At 35.9% G+C, this 20886-nt stretch overlaps 1 long non-coding RNA gene across 1 annotated transcript in view; it reads left to right on the top strand.

Annotated features, from left to right (window-relative positions):
• The window catches only part of LOC141055990 (uncharacterized), a 303731-nt gene extending 303095 nt beyond the window's left edge, over positions 1-636 (top strand). Inside the window, exon 2 of the long non-coding RNA XR_012221565.1 lies at positions 334-636. This is a non-coding gene — a long non-coding RNA (uncharacterized lncRNA). The remainder of the gene's footprint in view (positions 1-333) is intronic.
• Positions 637-20886: the final 20250 nt, after the last annotated feature.

Raw genomic sequence — 20886 nt, 5'->3', positions numbered from 1 at the left:
GATTTCTATTTACATTTTAAATCCTCATGGATAAAATATTTTTTTCGGACTCCCTGTGCGCTGCTTGACAAAGTTCAGTAGTACAGCATGAAGGGTTTTAACAGTTTAATTCCCAATGCGTTTCGAAGTTTCTAATACTACTTCCTCAGGGGATGACATGAAGTGAACAGATACAGCCATCTCCAGTTATATACATACACTATTTGAAATTGGGCACCAAAAGAACATGTGATAGTGGAACGAATGTCAAAGTTCACAGGTTAAAGCTGTGCAAAATATATTAATCCATTTGCAATCAAATTAAAATGCTTTTTCTTTTGTTTCTTATTGCAGAACAAACATAATATAAAAAAGAAAAGAAGAAAAATTGATAAAAATGAAAAAGGAAAGCTGAAAATACCGAACCCGTTACAAAAGAGGGGAAAGACTCCGAGTCCAGAGTCAGAACCACTATACTGGAGGAAGATGCGCTTGGAAAAGGGAATATTTATGTATATATAAAAAAAGGAAAACGTTATGTGTATATAAAAAGAGGGGGGTGAAATTCGTTAATTAAAAATGAAGAAGAAATAAAAAATGTGTATATATATAAAAAATTGTATGTATAACATGAATAAAAAACTGTGTGAATAAGAAGGAGTGTGACTATGCTTAAAACTTCAAAGAATCCTTTGGTACCGAGTGTGAGGAAAGGACCTACAATAAATCTCGATATGGAGCCGGATCGCTACCGGGATGGGTAGAAAAAGAAGAATATTATATTCATTTATATATGTCATTTTTGTGATGAAAAATAAAATATATAAATATGATGCATACAGAAATGCTCAATTTTGAGACAGGAAAATTATATCTATTAATAATCACATATAAGGAAAAGAAGGGGGGTTCAGAACCACTATACTGGAGGAAGATGCGCTTGGTGAAAAGGGAATATTCATGTATATATAAAAAAAAATGGAAATGTTTATATATGTAAAAAAGGGGGGTTAAAATTTGTTTATTAAAAGAGAAAATGAAGAAATATATATATGAAAAGGTGTATGTATAACATGAATAAAAAAACGTGTGAATAAAAAGGATCCATTGGTACTAAATGTAAGGAAAGGACCTACAAGAAATCTTACCAAAAAAGACCATATGGAGCCGGATCGCGACCGGGATGGGTGGAAAAAGAGGAATATTATATATATTATTATTTCTGTAAACCATTATAATGAAAAATAAAATATATAATATATATAGAAAGAGAATAATATCTATAATAATCAAATATATGAAAAGAAATTATCATACAAAATTATTAGCGAAAAAATTACACTGTTAAAAAGTAACAAAGAAAAACTTCAGTGATCTCATTGAGTCCATTAGGTTTCAATGTGTTCAATCTATAAATCCAGAAGATTTCTTTACGATTCAATTGCCCGATTCTGTCGGGATGATCATTTGGAATACGCTCAATAGGACTTATTTTGAATCCATTAGAATTTCTATTATGCTTTAAAGCAAAATGTCTAGAGAGACTATGTTGTAGCAAACCAATTTTGATATTGTGTCTATGGGAATTAACCCTTAGATGCAAGGGTTGCGTGGTTCTCCCTACATATTGTTTTTTACACTCACATTCAATTAAATAGATCACGATTTCTGTAGAACAATTTAAAAAACTTTTGATAGGAAAGCTTTCATCAGTGGTGGTGGATTTAAAAGTATTTTCTTTATGTGAAATGATTTTACAGCATAGACAGTTTCTTCTACCACATTTATATATTCCTTTTAAAAGATTTTGTGAGGAGGACAGAGGATCTGTTCTGAGACGACTAGGGGCCACTAGATTTTTAATTTTAGGAGCTCTTCGAAAGGTAATACCTGGGTTTCTAGGGAGAATTTTATTTAGAACAGGGTCATTTAGTAAAATATGCCAATTATTCATTAAAATCTGCCTGATTTCAATATTCTCATCACAATACTGTGTGATGAAATTATTTGAGAACCTATTATCATTTTTAATCATCTTAGATCCATTCACAAGTGAATTTTGGGATAGATTTTTGCATTTATTATAGGCATTTTTGACCAAATCCACAGGGTATTTTTTGTTTAAAAAACGATTCTTTAAAATTTCCGCCTGTTTTTCAAAGTCTTCCTGATCAGAACAATTTTTTCTAATTCTTCTGTACTAATTGTCTGGTATATTTCTAAGCCATTTACCAAAATGCCCACTACTAAAGGGTAAGTAGCTATTTTTATCAACATTTTTAAAAAAAGGTTTTAGTTAAAATGTTATTATCTTGAATAAAAATGGTAATATCTAAAAAATTGATCATAAAAGGATTATATGTTGAGGAAAAAGAAAGACCCCAGCAATTATTATTCATGTCCTTAATAAATTCATTAATGTCATTATTTGAATTGTCCCATATGATGAATAAATCGTCAATAAATCTCTTATAAATAATTATATTATGGTGTAATCTGGAGTTAGAAATATAAAAATCCTCAAAGACCCCCATAAAAATATTTGCATATGTAGGTGCGACTTGGGAACCCATCGCAGTCCCAAGCCGCTGATGATACAAACACCCATTAAAAGTGAAATAATTGTTTTTTAAAATAAACTCCATACCCTTCAATAAAAACTTTTTTTGTGCAGCAGACAGTCTCATATCACTTATTAAAACCTTATTAAAACATGCAAGTCCCAAATCATGGGAAATATTCGAATATAAGGAGGATACATCCATAGTTAAAAAACATATTGTGGTTTCCATTTAATATGCTGTAAAAGTTGAATAAGATGTGTGGAGTCTTTGATGAAACTCTTGAGTGTAGGGACATGTGTCACCATAATTCTATCAACATAATGTGATAGATTACTGGTAATGGAACCAATACTGAATATGATGGGTCTGCCGGGAGGATTTACCAGACTTTTGTGGATCTTCGGTAAGTGATAGAAAAAAGGAGTACGTGGATTCGCAATACAAAGAAATTTCAGCTCATATTTATCAAAGACATTCATATTTTTACCTTCAGAGATCAATTTTTCATAATTCGTCTTGACTTTCGGTAATACATCAAAAGAAGTTTTGACGTAGTTCTTTTCGTCAGATAAAATTTTGAAGGCTTCGCCACAATAGTCTTTATAGTCTTGAATGACTATACCTCCTCCTTTGTCCGCCAAACGAATTACAATATCGGTACGGGATTTCAGCATTTTTAATGCCATCTTTTCATTTTTTGTTAAATTATGTCTACAATTATTTTTATTTTTATTTATATTTTTGGTTTGAAACAGTTCTTTGAATTCTTCCTGTACTATGTCATTAAATACTTTCAGATGATGACCTTTACTTTCAACAGGATAGAAATTAGATTTTTTTGGTACTTCCAAATGAAATTCAGGTATGGCCGTGTCCATCAAAGTTTCAGGATTATATGGTTTTGTCAAGTCTGCTTCCTTTAGTGAAAAATGTCATTTAAGTGTGAGTTTTCTTATAAAAATCTGTAGATCTAAAAAAAGACTAAAATCGTTCGTATTATATGTGGGACAAAATGTAAGTCCTTTGGAGAGTACATTAGTTTCATCAGATGTGAGATTATGGGAGGATAAATTAAAAATATTGTTGCTATCTTCAGTACAAGAATTGTCTTTGTGTTTTATTGATTTATTTTCCCTTTCTTTTTTTCTCCCCCCTCTGCTTCCTTGGTAGATCCTTTTCTTTTTCCGTTTATTGGAGTGAAGAAATTCTTTATATGTGCAGGTTTCAGTGCTCGCGGTAAAAAAGGGACAGTGGCTGTATTATCTGTGCTGGAATTATCAATTAAGGTCATATTGTCCTTAGGTGTGTTAGGAACAGAAAAATCTATTAGTGACTCCTGTGTACCTTCAGGGAATTCTATAAGTGCCAGTGGAGAAATTTCAATAGGCGTAGGTGTGATGATTTTGTTTGTGTCAAGAATAGGGTTAATTGTGTCTATAATATTTTTATCATTTTCAGAATTTTTGTGAATCTTGTTATCATTGAGACGGGCCATTTGTTCCTTAATATTTTCCAGATGTTTCATCGCTTCAATGATTGGTGCAGTCATTTTGGTACTTTTAATTATGGGGGGTTTTAAAAAAATATTTTTCTTTGGGTGGTAGTATATTAATATTTTTAACTATTGATGTATCAGATTTCTTGGGGAAGGAATTAACACCTTTGTGATAAGTGTCAACTTTTTTGTTGGTATCTATTGTTTGAGTAACAGGATTGTTCGCATTATTAATTCTCCTATAATCTTCCCTGTCTCTTTGTAATTTCTTTGAATTCTTGAGTACTGTCTCATGTTCCACCTGCATGACATGTGTAATTATATTGGAATTGATTTTCTTATACTCAGGGTGATTATGAAAGGGGATAAGCTCTTTTGACAGTTCCATGACTTTTGAAGCTGCCACCTCAGCTAATTTAGATCTTTTTTGAAAAGTAACAAGATCATTTTATGCATACAGTTATTCAAGTTGTTATCCCATTCTTTGGTAAAGTCCAGATCTTTATCAAAGGGTGAGCCAAAGACTAACCTTAGTCCTCGTGGACAGATATTTTCCTCTAGATAAATGGAGAGGAAATGAGCATCCAGGCTGAAATGTAATTCCTCCTTCAAAGCTTCTTTAAAGTTCGTAAATATCCTCCGAAAAGTCCTAGTTTCTTCCTCGGTGAAGTTATCTGAGGTATCTTCAATGGATACCGTGTATCCTATGTTCCCAATGGTTTGTAGAATCAAGCGTTCCCTTGATGATGATCTATTCTGGAAATATTCCATGCTGATACAAAGTACCGGACCCTCTGCGGCTCAGAATTTCCTTTTGCAACGGCTGTGCTATCCAGGGACAGCCGCAGAAGATTCAATATAAAAGAAGCTGAAGGAAAAAAAAGCGCAATAGGGTCTTATCTGGGTGGTATTGGGAATAAATGATAAGAAATTCACTCACCTTTTGCAGGGGAGATAAAAGCATATAATCGACTGTCAGCTGCTGCACGCCCGAAGGTCCACTCCGTGACCGCCAATGTAAATCCTCATGGATAAAATATTTTTTTCGGACTCACTGTGCGCTGCTTGACAAAGTTCAGTAGTACAGCATGAAGGGTTTTAACAGTTTAATTCCTAACGCGTTTCGAAGTTTCTAATACTTCTTCCTCAGGGGATGACATGAAGTGAACAGATACAGCCATCTCCAGTTATATACATACACTATTTGAAATTGGGCGCCAAAAGAACATGTAATAGTGGAACGAATGTCAAAGTTCACAGGTTAAAGCTGCGCAAAATATATTAATCCATTTGCAATCAAATTAAAATGCTTTTTCTTTTGTTTCTTACTGCAGAACAAACATAATATAAAAAAGAAAAGAAGAAAAATTGATAAAAATGAAAAAGGAAAGCAGAAAATACCGAACCCGTTAAAAAAGAGGGGAAAGACTCCGAGTCCAGAGTCAGAACCACTATACTGGAGGAAGATGCGCTTGGAAAAGGGAATATTTATGTATATATAAAAAAAGGAAAAGTTTATGTGTATATAAAAAGAGGGGGGTGAAATTCGTTTATTAAAAATGAAGAAATAAAAAATGTATATATAAAAAAAATTGTATGTATAACATGAATAAAAAACTGTGTGAATAAGAAGGAGTGTGACTATGCTTAAAATTTCAAAGAATCCTTTGGTACCGAGTGTGAGGAAAGGACCTACAATAAATCTCCATATGGAGCCGGATCGCTACCGGGATGGGTAGAAAAAGAAGAATATTATATTCATTTATATATGTCATTTTTGTGATGAAAAATAAAATATATAAATATGATACATATAGAAACGCTCAATTTTGAGACAGGAAAATCATATCTATTAATAATCACATATAAGGAAAAGAAGGGGGGTTCAGAACCACTATACTGGAGGAAGATGCGCTTGGTGAAAAGGGAATATTTATGTATATATAAAAAAAAAAAAATGGAAGTGTTTATATATGTAAAAAAAGGGGGGTTAAAATTTGTTTATTAAAAGAGAAAATAAAGAAATATATATATATGAAAAGCTGTATGTATAACATGAATAAAAAGCGTGTGAATAAAAAGAATAAAAAGGGTCCATTGGTACTAAATGTAAGGAAAGGACCTACAAGAAAACTCACCAAAAAAGACCTTATGGAGCCGGATTGCGACCGGGATGGGTGGAAAAAGAGGAATATTATATTCAATTATATATATTATTTCTGTAAACAATTATAATGAAAAATAAAATATATAATATATATAGAAAGAGAATAATATCTATAATAATCAAATATATGAAAAGAAATTATCATACAAAATTATTAGAGAAAAAATTACACTGTTAAAAAGTAACATTAAAGAAAAACTTCAGTGATCTCATTGAGTCCATTAGGTTTCAATGTGTTCAATCTATAAATCTAGAAGATTTCTTTGCGATTCAATTGCCCGATTCTGTCGGGATGATCATTTGGAATACGCTCAATAGGACTTATTTTGAATCCATTAGAATTTCTATTATGCTTACAAGCAAAATGTCTAGAGAGACTATGTTGTAGAAAACCAATTTTGATATTGTGTCTATGGGAATTAACCCTTAGAAGCAAGGGTTGCGTGGTTTTCCCTACATATTGTTTTTTACACTCACATTCAATTAAATAGATCACGAATTCTGTAGAACAATTTAAAAAACTTTTGATAGGAAAGCTTTCATCAGTGGTGGTGGATTTAAAAGTATTTTCTTTATGTGAAATGAGAAATTACAAAGAGACAGGGAAGATTATAGGAGAATTAATAATGCGAACAATCCTGTTACTCAAACAATAGATACCAACAAAAAAGTTGACACTTATCACAAAGGTGTTAATTCCTTCCCCAAGAAATCTGATACATCAAGAGTTAAAAATATTAATATACTACCACCCAAAGAAAAATATTTTTTTAAAACCCCCCATAATTAAAAATACCAAAATGACTGCACCAATCATTGAAGCGATGAAACATCTGGAAAATATTAAGGAACAAATGGCCCGTCTCAATGATAACAAGATTCACAAAAATTCTGAAAATGATAATATTATAGACACAATTAACCCTATTCTTGACACAAACAAAATCATCACACCTACGCCTATTGAAATTTCTCCACTGGCACTTATAGAATTCCCTGAAGGTACACAGGAGTCACTAATAGATTTTTCTGTTCCTAACACACCTAAGGACAATATGACCTTAATTGATAATTCCAGCACAGATAATACAGCCACTGTCCCTTTTTTACCGCGAGCACTGAAACCTGCACATATAAAGAATTTCTTCACTCCAAAAAACGGAAAAAGAAAAGGATCTACCAAGGAAGCAGAGGGGGGAGAAAAAAAGAAAGGGAAAATAAATCAATAAAACACAAAGACAATTCTTGTACTGAAGATAGCAACAATATTTTTAATTTATCCTCCCATAATCTCACATCTGATGAAACTAATGTACTCTCCAAAGGACTTACTTTTTGTCCCACATATAATACAAACTATTTTAGTCTTTTTTTTAGATCTACAGATTTTTATAAGAAAACTCACACTTAAACGACATTTTTCACTAAAGGAAGCAGACTTGACAAAACCATATAATCCTGAAGCTTTGATGGACAGGGCCATACCTGAATTTCATTTGGAAGTACCAAAAAAATCTAATTTCTATCCTGTTGAAAGTAAAGGTCATCATCTGAAAGTATTTAATGACATAGTACAGGAAGAATTCAAAGAACTGTTTCAAACCAAAAATATAAATAAAAATAAAAATAATTGTAGACATAATTTAACAAAAAATGAAAAGATGGCATTAAAAATGCTGAAATCCCGTACCGATATTGTAATTCGTTCGGTGGACAAAGGAGAAGGGATAGTCATTCAAGACTATAAAGACTATTGTGGCGAAGCCTTCAAAATTTTATCTGACGAAAAGTACTACGTCAAAACTTCTTTTGATGTATTACCGAATGTCAAGATGAATTAAGAAAAATTGATCTCTGAAGGTAAAAATATGAATGTCTTTGATAAATATGAGCTGAAATTTCTTTGTATTGCGAATCCACATACTCCTTTTTTCTATCACTTACCGAAGATCCACAAAAGTCTGGTAAATCCTCCCGGCAGACCCATCATATCCAGTATTGGTTCCATTACAAGTAATCTATCACATTATGTTGATAGAATTATGGTGACACATGTCCCTAGTCTCAAGAGTTTCATCAAAGACTCCACAAATCTTATTCAACTTTTACAGCATATTAAATGGAAACCACAATATGTTTTTTAACTATGGATGTAGCCTCCTTATATTCGAATATTTCCCATGATTTGGGACTTGCATGTTTTAATAAGGTTTTAATAAGTGATATGAGACTGTCTGCTGCACAAAAAAGTTTTTATTGAAGGGTATGGAGTTTATTTTAAAAAACAATTATTTCACTTTTAATGGGTGTTTGTATCATCAGCGGCTTGGGACTGCGATGGGTTCCCAAGTCGCACCTACATATGCAAATATTTTTATGGGGGTCTTTGAGGATTTTTATATTTCTAACTCCAGATTACACCAAAATATAATTATTTATAAGAGATTTATTGACGATTTAGTCATCATATGGGACAATTCAAATAATGACATTAACGAATTTATTAAGGACATGAATAATAATTGCTGGGGTCTTTCTTTTTCCTCAACATATAATCCTTTTATGATCAATTTTTTAGATATTACCATTTTTATTCAAGATAATAACATTTTAACTAAAACTTTTTTTAAAAATGTTGATAAAAATAGCTACATACCCTTCAGTAGTGAGCATTTTGGTAAATGGCTTAGAAATATACCAGACAATCAGTACAGAAGAATTAGAAAAAATTGTTCTGATCAGGAAGACTTTGAAAAACAGGCAGAAATTTTAAAGAATCGTTTTTTAAACAAAAAATACCCTGTGGATTTGGTCAAAAATGCCTATAATAAATGTAAAAATCTATCCCAAAATTCACTGGTGAATGGATCTAAGATGATTAAAAATGATAATAATAGGTTCTCAAGTAATTTCATCACACAGTATTGTGCTGAGAATATTGAAATCAGGCAGATTTTAATGAATAATTGGCATATTTTACTAAATGACCCTGTTCTAAATAAAATTCTCCCTAGAAACCCAGGTATTACCTTTCGAAGAGCTCCTAAAATTAAAAATCTAGTTGCCCCTAGTTGTCTCAGAACAGATCATCTGTCCTTCTCACAAAATCTTTTAAAAGGAATATATAAATGTGGTAGAAGAAACTGTCTATGCTGTAAAATCATTTCACATAAAGAAAATACTTTTAAATCCACCACCACTGATGAAAGCTTTCCTATCAAAAGTTTTTTAAATTGTTCTACAGAATTCGTGATCTATTTAATTGAATGTGAGTGTAAAAAACAATATGTAGGGAGAACCACGCAACCCTTGCATCTAAGGGTTAATTCCCATAGACACAATATCAAAATTGGTTTTCTACAACATAGTCTCTCTAGACATTTTGCTTTAAAGCATAATAGAAATTCTAATGGATTCAAAATAAGTCCTATTGAGCGTATTCCAAATGATCATCCCGACAGAATCGGGCAATTGAATTGCAAAGAAATCTTCTGGATTTATAGATTGAACACATTGAAACCTAATGGACTCAATGAGATCACTGAAGTTTTTCTTTAATGTTACTTTTTAACAGTGTAATTTTTTTCGCTAATAATTTTGTATGATTTCTTTTCATATATTAGATTATTATAGATATTATTCTCTTTCTATATATATTATATATTTTATTTTTCTTTATAATTGTTTACAGAAATAATATATATAATTGAATATAATATTCCTCTTTTTCCACCCATCCCGGTCGCGATCCGGCTCCATATGGTCTTTTTTTGGTGAGATTTCTTGTAGGTCCTTGCCTTACATTTAGTACCAATGGATCCTTTTTATTCTTTTTATTCACACGTTTTTTATTCATGTTATACATACAGCTTTTCATATATATATATTTCTTTATTTTCTCTTTTAATAAACGGATTTTAACCCCCCTTTTTTTACATATATAAACATTCCCATTTTTTTTATATATATACATAAATATTCCCTTTTCACCAAGCGCATCTTCCTCCAGTATAGTGGTTCTGAACCCCCCTTCTTTTCCTTATATGTGATTATTAATAGATATAATTTTCCTGTCTCAAAATTGAGCGTTTCTATATGTGTCATAATTATATATTTTATTTTTCATCACAAAAATGACATATATAATTGAATATAATATTCTTCTTTTTCTACCCATCCCGGTAGCGATCCGGCTCCATATGGAGATTTATTGTAGGTCCTTTCCTCACACTCGGTACCAAAGGATTTTTGAAATTTTAAGCATAGTCACACTCCTTCTTATTCACACAGTTTTTTATTCATGTTATACATACAATTTTTTTTATATATACATTTTTTATTTCTTCATTTTTAATAATCGAATTTCACCCCCCTCTGTTTATATACACAAACTTTTCCTTTTTTTATATATACATAAATATTCCCTTTTCCAAGCGCATCTTCCTCCAGTATAGTGGTTCTGACTCTGGACTCGGAGTCTTTCCCCTCTTTTGTAACGGGTTCGGTATTTTCAGCTTTCCTTTTTCATTTTTATCAATTTTTCTTCTTTTCTTTTTTATATTATGTTTGTTCTGCAATAAGAAACAAAAGAAAAAGCATTTTAATTTGATTGCAAATGGATTAATATATTTTGCTCAGCTTTAAACTGTGAACTTTGACATTCGTTCCACTATCACATGTTCTTTTGGTGCCCAATTTCAAATAGTGTATGTATATAACTGGAGATGGCTGTATCTGTTCACTTCATGTCATCCCCTGAGGAAGAAGTATTAGAAACTTCGAAACGCGTTGGGAATTAAACTGTTAAAACCCTTCATGCTGTACTACTGAACTTTGTCAAGCAGCGCACAGGGAGTCCGAAAAAAATATTTTATCCATGAGGATTTACATTGGCGGTCACAGAGTGGACCTTCGGGCGTGCAGCAGCTGACAGTCGATTATATGCTTTTATCTCCCCTGCAAAAGGTGAGTGAATTTCTTATCATTTATTCCCAATACCACCCAGATAAGACCCTATTGCGCTTTTTTTTCCTTCAGCTTCCTTTATATTTACATTTTAAAGAACGCATGTGTATCGAACGCATGCATGCACATGTCCTTGCGTACCAATGTGTTTCCATAGACAGTAATTTTCTTTTTGACGCACTCATCCGCATGATCATACTTGCACTTATTTGATGGATTTTTGACTCCTCAAAAAATGCAACATGTTGCGTTCGCAGCACACCACAAAATAATGCATGCAAAAGCAAGTCCCTGCATACACAATGTTTAATATATGTGTGGATCAAAGTCTGCGCACACAGACACAAATGTGAAACCAGCTTTAAACAGGTGACATTTAACCCCTTAACGACCACCGATACACCTTTTAACAGCGGTAATTAAGGGTACTAAAACCACAGTGCCGTTAATTCACGGCGCTGTGATTTAAGTGAATAGCGCCCCCCAGTGTCGGATGTACCTCTCCGTGGCCCTCCATTCCCTCCCGGTGGTCCCACGTCCCACCGGCATCCTCCGATGGGCGCCGCCATCTTGAAAATGGCGGGCGCATGCGCAGTGCGCCCGCCGGGAATCTGCCGGCTCCAGCTGGCAGATTCCATTCATTATTTTGATCACTATGATAAACAATCATAGTGATCAAAATTTTAAAAAATAGTACATAACCCCTCCGTTTATCACCCCCTTATATAGGCAAATATAATGAAATAAAGAAAATATTTTTTTTTTCAGTTTTCCATTAGGGTTAGGGTTGGGCTAGGGTTAGGGTTGGGCTAGGGTTAGGGTTAGGGCTTGGGTCATGGCTAGGGTTAGAATTAGGGTTAGGGCGAACTAGGATTAGGGTTAGAATTAGGATTAAGGATTAGGGTTGGGAATAGGGTTAGGGGTGTGTTGGGGTTAGGGTTGGAGCAAGAATTGAGGGGTTTCCACTATTTACCAACTTTGGGGGTCTAAAAATTGGGGTCTAAAAAAATCACTTTTGTGGAAATAAAAAAGACTTTTTATTTTCACGGCTCTGTGACTTTTGTGAAGCGCTTGGGGGTTCAAAGTGCTCACCACACATCTAGATAAGTTCCTTAAGGGGTCTAATTTCCAAAATGGGGTCATTTGTGGGGGGTTTCCACTGTTTAGGCCCATCAGGGGCCCTGCAACGCAACATGATGCCCGCAGACCATTCCATCAAAGTCTGCATTCCAAAATGGCACTCCTTCCCTTCCGAGCTCTCCCATGCACCCAAACAGTGGTTCCCCCCACATATGGGGTATCAGCGTACTCAGGACAAATCGCATAACTGTGCGGGTATGATTTCTCCTGTTACCCTTGTAAAAATAAAAATTTGGGGGCGAAAAGATCATTTTTGTGGAAAAAAAATGGATTTTTTATTTTCACGGCTCTACGTTATAAACTTCTGTGAAGCACTTGAAGGTTCAAAGTGCTCACCACACATCTAGATAAGTTCCTTAATGGGTCTAGTTTCCAAAATGGGGTCACTTGTTGGAGTTTTCCACTGTTTAGGCACATTAAGGGCTCTCCGAACGCAACATGGCATCCGATCTCAATTCCAGCCAATTCTGCATTGAAAAAGTCAAACGGCGCTCCATCCGTTGCGAGCTCTGCCGTGTGCTGAAAAAGTGGTTTACCCCCACATATGGGGTATCGGCGTATTCAGGAGAAATTGTAAAACAAATTTTGTGGTTGATTTTCTCTTTCAACACTTGTGAAAACAAAAAAAATTGGTTCTGAAGTAAATTTTTGGCAAAAAAAGTTAAATGTTAATTTTTCCTTCCACATTGCTATAGTTCCTGTGAAGCAATTAAAGGGTTAATAAACTTATGAATGTGGTTTTGAGCACCTTGAGGGGTCTAGTGTTTAGAATGGAGCCACTTTTGGGTATTTTCTGTCATGTACACCCCTCAAAATGACTTTAAATATAATGTGGTCCCTAAAAAAAAAAATGGTTTTATAAATTTTGTTGCAAAAATGAGAAATTGCTGGTCAAATTTTAACCCTTATAACTTCCTAACAACAAAAAAAAAAATTTTGCTTCCAACATTGTGCTGATGTAAAGAAGACATGTGGGAAATGTTATTAAGAAATTTGTGTGACACATCTCTGATTTAAGGGCATAAAAATTTAAAGTTTTAAAATTGCAAAATTTTCTAAATTTTCGCCATATTTCCGTTTTTTTCATAAATAAACACAAGACTTATCGAAGAAATTTTACCACTAACATGAAGTACAATATGTCACAAAAAAAACATTCTTAGAATCAGCGGGATCCAATAAAGCGTTGCAGAGTTATAAGCTCATAAAGGGACAATGGTCAGAATTGTAAAAATTGGCCTGGTCATTAAGCTGCAAACTGGCTCTGTTGCTAAGGGGTTAATGGAGAATTTTTATCCCTGATCATGTTATTCGTCATTGGATTTTCTTGTGTAAATACTGTTGAAAAAAGTCATTTGGCATATTGGCTTTTTCCTCATCCTCAGCCACCATTTCACCCAGACTATTTTTAAGGCGGCCAACACTATCATTTTTTAGTTTCTTACTATTTGTGTAGTTAAAGAATATTTTGGGATTATTTTCACTTTCTCTGGCAATGAGTCTGTCTCAATCTTTGCTGCCTTGATTTGCTTTTGACAGGACTTTATTTTTCTGTATTTAATACCTCCTCACTACCTACTTGCTTTAATTCTTTAACCCCTTTACCCCCAAGGGTGGTTTGCATGTTCATGACCAGGCCAATTTTTTTAAAATTCTGCCCACAGTCCCTTTATGAGGTACTAACTCTTAAATGCTTCCATGGATCCCGGTGATTCAGACCATGTTTTTTCTTGTGACATATTGTACTTCAGATCCAATTTGTCTTATTTTACCAAGGGTAACAGGAGAAATTGGACCCTAAAAGTTGTTGTACAATTTGTCCTGAGTACGCTGCTACCCCATATATGCAGGTAAACCGCTGTTTGGGCGCATAGCAGAGCTCAGAAGGAGCTCTGTTTTGACATTTTAATGCAAAATTGGCTGGAATTGAGATCGGACGCCATGTCGTGTTTGGAGAGGCCCTCATGTGCCTAAACGGTGGAAACCCCCCAATTCTAACTCTAACCTTAATCTTAATGGGAAAAAGGGAAAAATAAAACACTGTATTTATTTCCCAACTAAGGGAGTGATAACGGGGGGTTTGATTTACTATTTATAGTGGGTTTTTATGTTTGGCAGCTGTCACACGCTAAAAGATGCTTTTTATTGCAAAAACATAGTTTTTGCATCACCTCATTTTGAGAGCTATAATTTTTCCTGTCATGTGAGGTCTTGTTTTTTGCAGGATGAGGTGACATTTTTATTGGTACCATTTTCGGGTACATGATATTTTTTTATTGCTTTTGATTCTGATGTTTGGGAGGCAAAATGAACAAAAACCATCAATTCATGAATTTAGTTTTGGGGTAGCGTTTATACCGTTCCACGTGTGGTAAAATAAAGCAGATTTATTCTTCGGGTCAGTATGATGATAGCGATACCTCATTTCTATAAATTTTTTTGTATAGCTCTCAGAATAAAGTGATAACATTTTTTTTTTTCTGGTGATGGAGCTATATGGTGGTTGTTTTTTGCGGGACAAGATGACATTTTCAGCAGTACCATGTTTGATATCCGCGATGAAAGACATGTTCCACTTTTTGTTCGGTGGTATGATAAAGCATTTATTTTTTGCCTTTTTTAATGTTCATTAAATGGGTTAACTAGTGGTACAGTTTTTTTTTTTACTTCTGGTCGTTATGGACGCAGCGATAATAAACGTGTACATTTTATTTAGATTATTCTATTTAAATATTGATGGAATAATTTTTTTTAATATTTTTACAATTTAACTTTTTTATTTCATTCTATCTTTTACACTGTGTCCCACTATGGAACACTCATTTTGTGCAGGCTGATCACTTCAATAGCATGTAGATCTGCATGCTATAGAAGATGTCAGCACCGCAGCTTCTATGCACGAACCTGAGACTTCCAAACATGTACTGCGCATGACAGGAAGTCTCTCAGCTCTGGAGACACAGATGTCGTCATGACGACATAGGGTCTCCATGGCAACGATTGGGACCCCGCATCATGATGCGGGGTCTCTGATCCAAAGGCAGAGGGGCTGTCAGCTCCTCTGCTGCCTCTTGAATGCAGGCTGTGTCACATTAAGCTAGTGAAAAAGCATAAATTAAAATGCTATACTCATGCATGGAGCACAATAGAAGCCGTGCACAACACACTTGTAGGACGTGTGCCCTGCTGGCTTTGGTTGTGGACCTCAGTAATGTCCAAAGAAGAAACAAGCGCTGGAATGCAAATTTTACAGCCAAACTGAACAGTAGCTACACTATGTAACTGATATACAACCACCTAACTAGCTAAAATCTTTCTGTTAACAGTGTCAGGAGCAGCCTCTCTGCGCTATTAGCGTCAAAATGGCGCTAAAACAAGATGTCTGTTATTTATATGGAGAAGGACGTGACTTCAGCAGCCAATGACACAAGCCGTTGTCAGGACTTTGTGGGTGTTTCCTGCGCCCTGATTGGCTAGCCGCAATGTGCACACAGTTACGAAAAAAGACTGCTTACAAGAACGCTGTGCCTCTGAGCTCTGCAAACACCGTCCCCTCAAATACATGCCAAACGCTCATGATACACCACCATTATTGTTGCCAAACTGCTGAAAATACTTTTGGGGCAACGCAAATATTTTCCCGCACTTTTACCAAATGTTACCGATTTTTACCTATTTTATAAAATTTTGCTTGTTTCTGATCACTAATCTGAATGTGCCATATACATGAATTTCTTTGGCGATCGCTTTCTGAACAAATTCGCTTTTCACTACTAGTGATCACACCATGGATGTTGGTGTTGTAGTTAAGGAAGTTCCATTGGAATGGCGGGTCTGCTGTGTTGGACTCCACATTGCTAAAATCTTTAGAATCGAACAGGTGGGTTCTGATGGACCATGTAATGGTAAATCTAGTTTTAAAGAGAAGCTGAAAAATTACTGTCATGTTTTATTACATATGTTATTACACAAGATGTGGTCAATCCATAGCTCATTTTCTATCTCTTTATAATCCTCAATTATCCATCTTGAAATAATAGTACTCACCCCTTCTAGAACGGCATTAGAGCAGATCACGGGTGGAAAATATGGTACATCCTCATGCAGAGACCGGCGGCATTCCTCCAATGATCCTCGGCTATAGAATGGCTAATTACCTAGTCATATATAGGATAATGTCGAAGAAAAATGAGTCTGCCAGATGGTTGTAGCCTTCACCGTCCATTATCTACAGGAACATTAAATTGGAGATGAGCTGAATATATCATTGAGGGAATATACACACCCTATGAGGGCCCACCTGTGGCTAGGTATGAGCAGGATATATTAGGATCAGATTACCCCTCAGTCCTACGAACAGCATTAATTATATGGGGATGTTCCTTAACTCGGGCTCAATGCATCCCTTAGAGCCAATAGTTATTCAATATGTCACCCTCAAACACATTCATGGCTGATAAGCCAAAGTCGGTGATTTTTGTGTCTGTCATCAAGGATAATGTTCTATGGCTTCAGGTCACTGCAGGGAAAAAAGAAGCTGACACTGGGAATAATTCATGAAAATATCTTTCTACAATAGATAAGGAGACAAGTTGCATTTTATGAAAATAAACTAATTACCCATGTATGATGTCATGCAGAAATGGAGTCCGCACACCATCTCTACCATGCAGTCTGTGGAGTAGAAAGAGGATGGATCAGTGGTTACATGCACACTAGAACTACAATGTACGGGCAGTGGATTATTAAGATTCTTCAGACCTTTACCTTGTCTATCTCAAACAGCATCAAATATGCCATGTAGTCAAATATATCTCCTATGGCTGTATAGTCCATGACAATTAAATACTCGATGTCTCCATAAACACCAGCAGAAAGTGCTGGCCATTTTCAGGATTTCTAATTCTGTGTAGACTTTCCTCTTTACATTTACTTTTTCCATTATTTTTACAGCCAGCAATTCCTCACTGACTGGATCTGATGCCAAGAAGACCGGGAGGAAAATCACAACAGATCAGAACATACTGCCATCCATTATATGAATCTGTGTAATGGATCATTAGATTATCCCACTTATCACATATGAACATCCTGTAATGACTATAAATGGAGATTCAGTGGCGCTTATGTGAGAGATTAGTTCCAGCAGCAGCACTAAGACACCCGTCACAGCAGTGTCAGAAAAATGCTAGTAAATCAATCAAGAAAAAGTGTGCGCTTGGATAAAATCAAATCTGGGTGGTACCAGAAGGGGGTGATGAATAAGGATAAAACTGATTAGGACGTTGTGAATCTGACTAATAGCAGAGGTTTTTTTTTTTTTTTTTTTGTTTTTGTTTTTTTTTTGAGTAATAACAGTAATAGTTAAAGGGCCTCAAAAGGTCCCCAAAAGACTATACTGTTAGTGCCTCAAGACTAGTTAATACAAGACAATCCCATCTCGAGGGTTCTGCATGAAAGTCACAATACAAATGCAAATAAGGAGTGACTGTAATAGTACCAAAAGCAGTGTAAATAAATGCAACAGTTCACACTACAGCGTCTGCAGATATATTAATATAAAGCTACAGCCTATGGGAGGCTAAACACACAAAACTAAAGTAAAAGAAAAAAAAAGTCGTTACCACAGTATAAGATACGGATAAAAGTACCACCAGGCACTCCAGCGGGTGTAGGAGTCAATGGGGCGGCAGGCCATGAACAGTTAAAAACATAGTGCCTGCAATAATGTAGAGTGAAATAGGAGAGTGGTACCTTTGTAGATATGAAGTCCTTGCCGTGATGTGCGGTGGAGGTAAAGGGTGAAGTTTTCTGCTCCAGCAATTAGGATAAAAGAACAGAGAAGCAAAAAAATAAAATAAGAAAAAGTGATTGTAAAAGAAATCCCAAGGGCTGCTCCGGCCGGTAGCAGCCACTTGTCATAATGCTTCCAGCCTTGAAGCAGGCATCAGCGGTCTCTCGTGCTCCCGGCTTCTGAGAGATAATCCAGGCATCCAGGACCTTAGTGACATGAGTCAGCACGTGACCGGGTCAACTTCAACTGCTAGTGGTAGCGGCAGGGACCAGGGAATTTTCCTACGCGTTTCAAAGACAACAGTCTTCTTCCTCAGGGATGGTCCCCCCACCACAGAAGGCTTGTTTAAATGGTCCTGCCGCTTTGAAGTTTTCTTAATCCAATTTACTCAATAAAAAGCAAAAAGTTCCATTTCACTGTTTAACCCTTTCGGTATTAGTGTAACCAGTGTAAATATCCAACGGCTCTCAGCACGCGACATTAATTTATATGGTTACCTCTGCGCATTTGTGGTCTAACATGTTCAATTCCTGAAAAAATAAGATTATTTACTGAACCTCCATGGCATTTTGCAAAGTGTTTAGAAAGAGGATGACCCAGAAATTTTTTCTTTATATTTCTTATGTGTTCCTTGATCCTTATCCGTAGGGATCTTTTAGTACGCCCTACATAGACCTTATGACATGGACATTTAATAACGTAGATGACGCTCTCTGTATTACAAGTGATGTAATCTGATATTTCCAGTCTATTAACATCGCTGCTCCCAGTAGCCCATTGCTGTTTAGGGCTCTTAGTTTGTTGACATGCCTTGCACTTTCTGCGGGGAAAAAAACCTTTTAAATTGTTTATAAAGGGAGAAGCATGTGTATTAATAGAATTTTTTATTACAGTAGGGGCAATCATACTCCCAATATTCCGGGCTTTTTTATAAACAAATTTTGGGCCTGGTGGAATAGCGGAACCAATGATCTTATCCTCTTTCAGAATATCCCAATGTTTTTTGACAATTTTGGTCAGAATATGACAATTTGAATTATATTCAATTATAATAGGGATAGCTTCTTCAGACAAAGTATTTTTCTCATTCCTGCTATTTATCCTTCTCAAGGTAGTAACAGATTTATTTCTAGCTGTTATTCTAGCTTCCTCCAAAAGTGAATTATTATACCCTTTCTCCAGAAATTGTTGAGTTAACGCACATGCTTCAGAATCAAAATCCTGCATCTTTGAGGAATTCCTACGGATTCTGATAAACTGACTTTTAGGTACATTTAGAAGCCAAAAGTATACGTAATAGGATTGCAAAAAAAGAGAGGGAGATAGTAGAGGAAAAAAAGAAAAAAATTCGGTAGGGACGCTATCCCAGAATGTGTGGGATGGGACTGTTCGCGTTCTGAACAGGCCTTTCAGACTATAGATGAGGTAAATGAGAGCTATTCAGATGTCAGCTCTATAGAAGAAGCTTGGACTATCCATCCAACCCCGAATAGATCAACATCTATAAATTTGTCTGTTATAAATGAAGTCAGAAATGGCACCCCTGATCCTGAACCGATAAATTCAGGTAGGGAAGATTCTACACTTCTCACCACTCCTGTAGCGGTGGTGTCTGGCTGCAGATTTTGGAGCATCTGTGGTGTTTGGCTGCTTGAGATTGCACACACGCAGGTGAACTTGTAAATGTAAGAAGGCCAAGGGCTTTGCCCTGCGATTGTTGGTATTATCTGTGTGTTATATGCATGTGGTGTGTGTGTGTTTGTGTCCACACAACATTAGTTAAGATAGTTAGGTGTAGTATTAGAAAAGGGCCACTAGATGGGGGCACTAAGCTCAACTATTAAGAAGACGTCTGAGAGGTTAACATAGAGGAGTGGCTAGCCAAGGAAAAAAGATAGCTTTCCCTGCAAAGTGAGTTGAGCTTGGGGTAGCAAACAGCACAGGACATGAGTGAAGGACAGCGGAGTGCCTACAGCAGTAGCCAGCACGTTGTGGTGTTGGAGGCCTTGCAGTCAGGGACTGGGGTCTGTAAGGCTAGTGAGACAGAAGGTGTCTCATCGGTCAAGTCAGCTAGCAAGGAAGAGCTGAAGTGACAACCCAAGCCAATCTATTGAGTCCAGCCCGTGTCTGGAGAATTGCAAGCCAGGGAGTTTTGTGGAAGGATCCCTGTGGGAGTAGCAGCTGGAGTACGGGAGCTTTGTGGAGAGTTTAGTGAGCTGTGAAACTAGGATACAAACAGGAGCAACAGTGCCTTTAGGGGGTGAGCTGTAACGGAAAAGTCGGGTACCTTCGTGGGTTGAAGTCGGTCTCAGGAAGAAGGGAAGTGTTCCGTGTTCATCGTGCTCCGTGTGATGTGTCAGCGTGTCTGTGTGGTGCCTATGTGTGAAGTGAAGGAAGAAGTGACGCACTGCTGTAGATGAAGATGTATTGCTGTTACCAATTAAAGAGTCCTGTTGCTGTATTGGACGTGCTGTGCCCTGTAGAGAATAAAGCTGAGTTGTTAAAGTTGATTTCAGCCTCTGTCTGCAGTCAATTGGGTCCCCAAAGTGAACAGCATACCGGTGATGAAACAGCCTCCAGCTCAGTGAGTACTGGAGTGGCGGCACAACCTACTCCCCGGCGGCCATGGTTTTACATAAGCATAAGTTTACTGAAAGGAGTAACTAGGTACAGTCTCTTAAAGGCAAAGCTCACAGTGTTTAGAGCATAGGAAAGTTTCTCTGCTCATTAGACACAAAAGATTATGGCCTCTCGGGGTGGTGGGAGCAGAGTTCTCTTCACT

This window comes from Dendrobates tinctorius, unplaced genomic scaffold (genome assembly GCF_039654945.1).
Source record: "Dendrobates tinctorius isolate UK_male_01 unplaced genomic scaffold, ASM3965494v1 ptg000193l, whole genome shotgun sequence".
Classification (NCBI taxonomy): domain Eukaryota; kingdom Metazoa; phylum Chordata; class Amphibia; order Anura; family Dendrobatidae; genus Dendrobates; species Dendrobates tinctorius.
The sequence above is the reverse complement of the archived record's forward strand: the minus strand, read 5'-3'. Positions and strand labels throughout refer to the sequence as shown.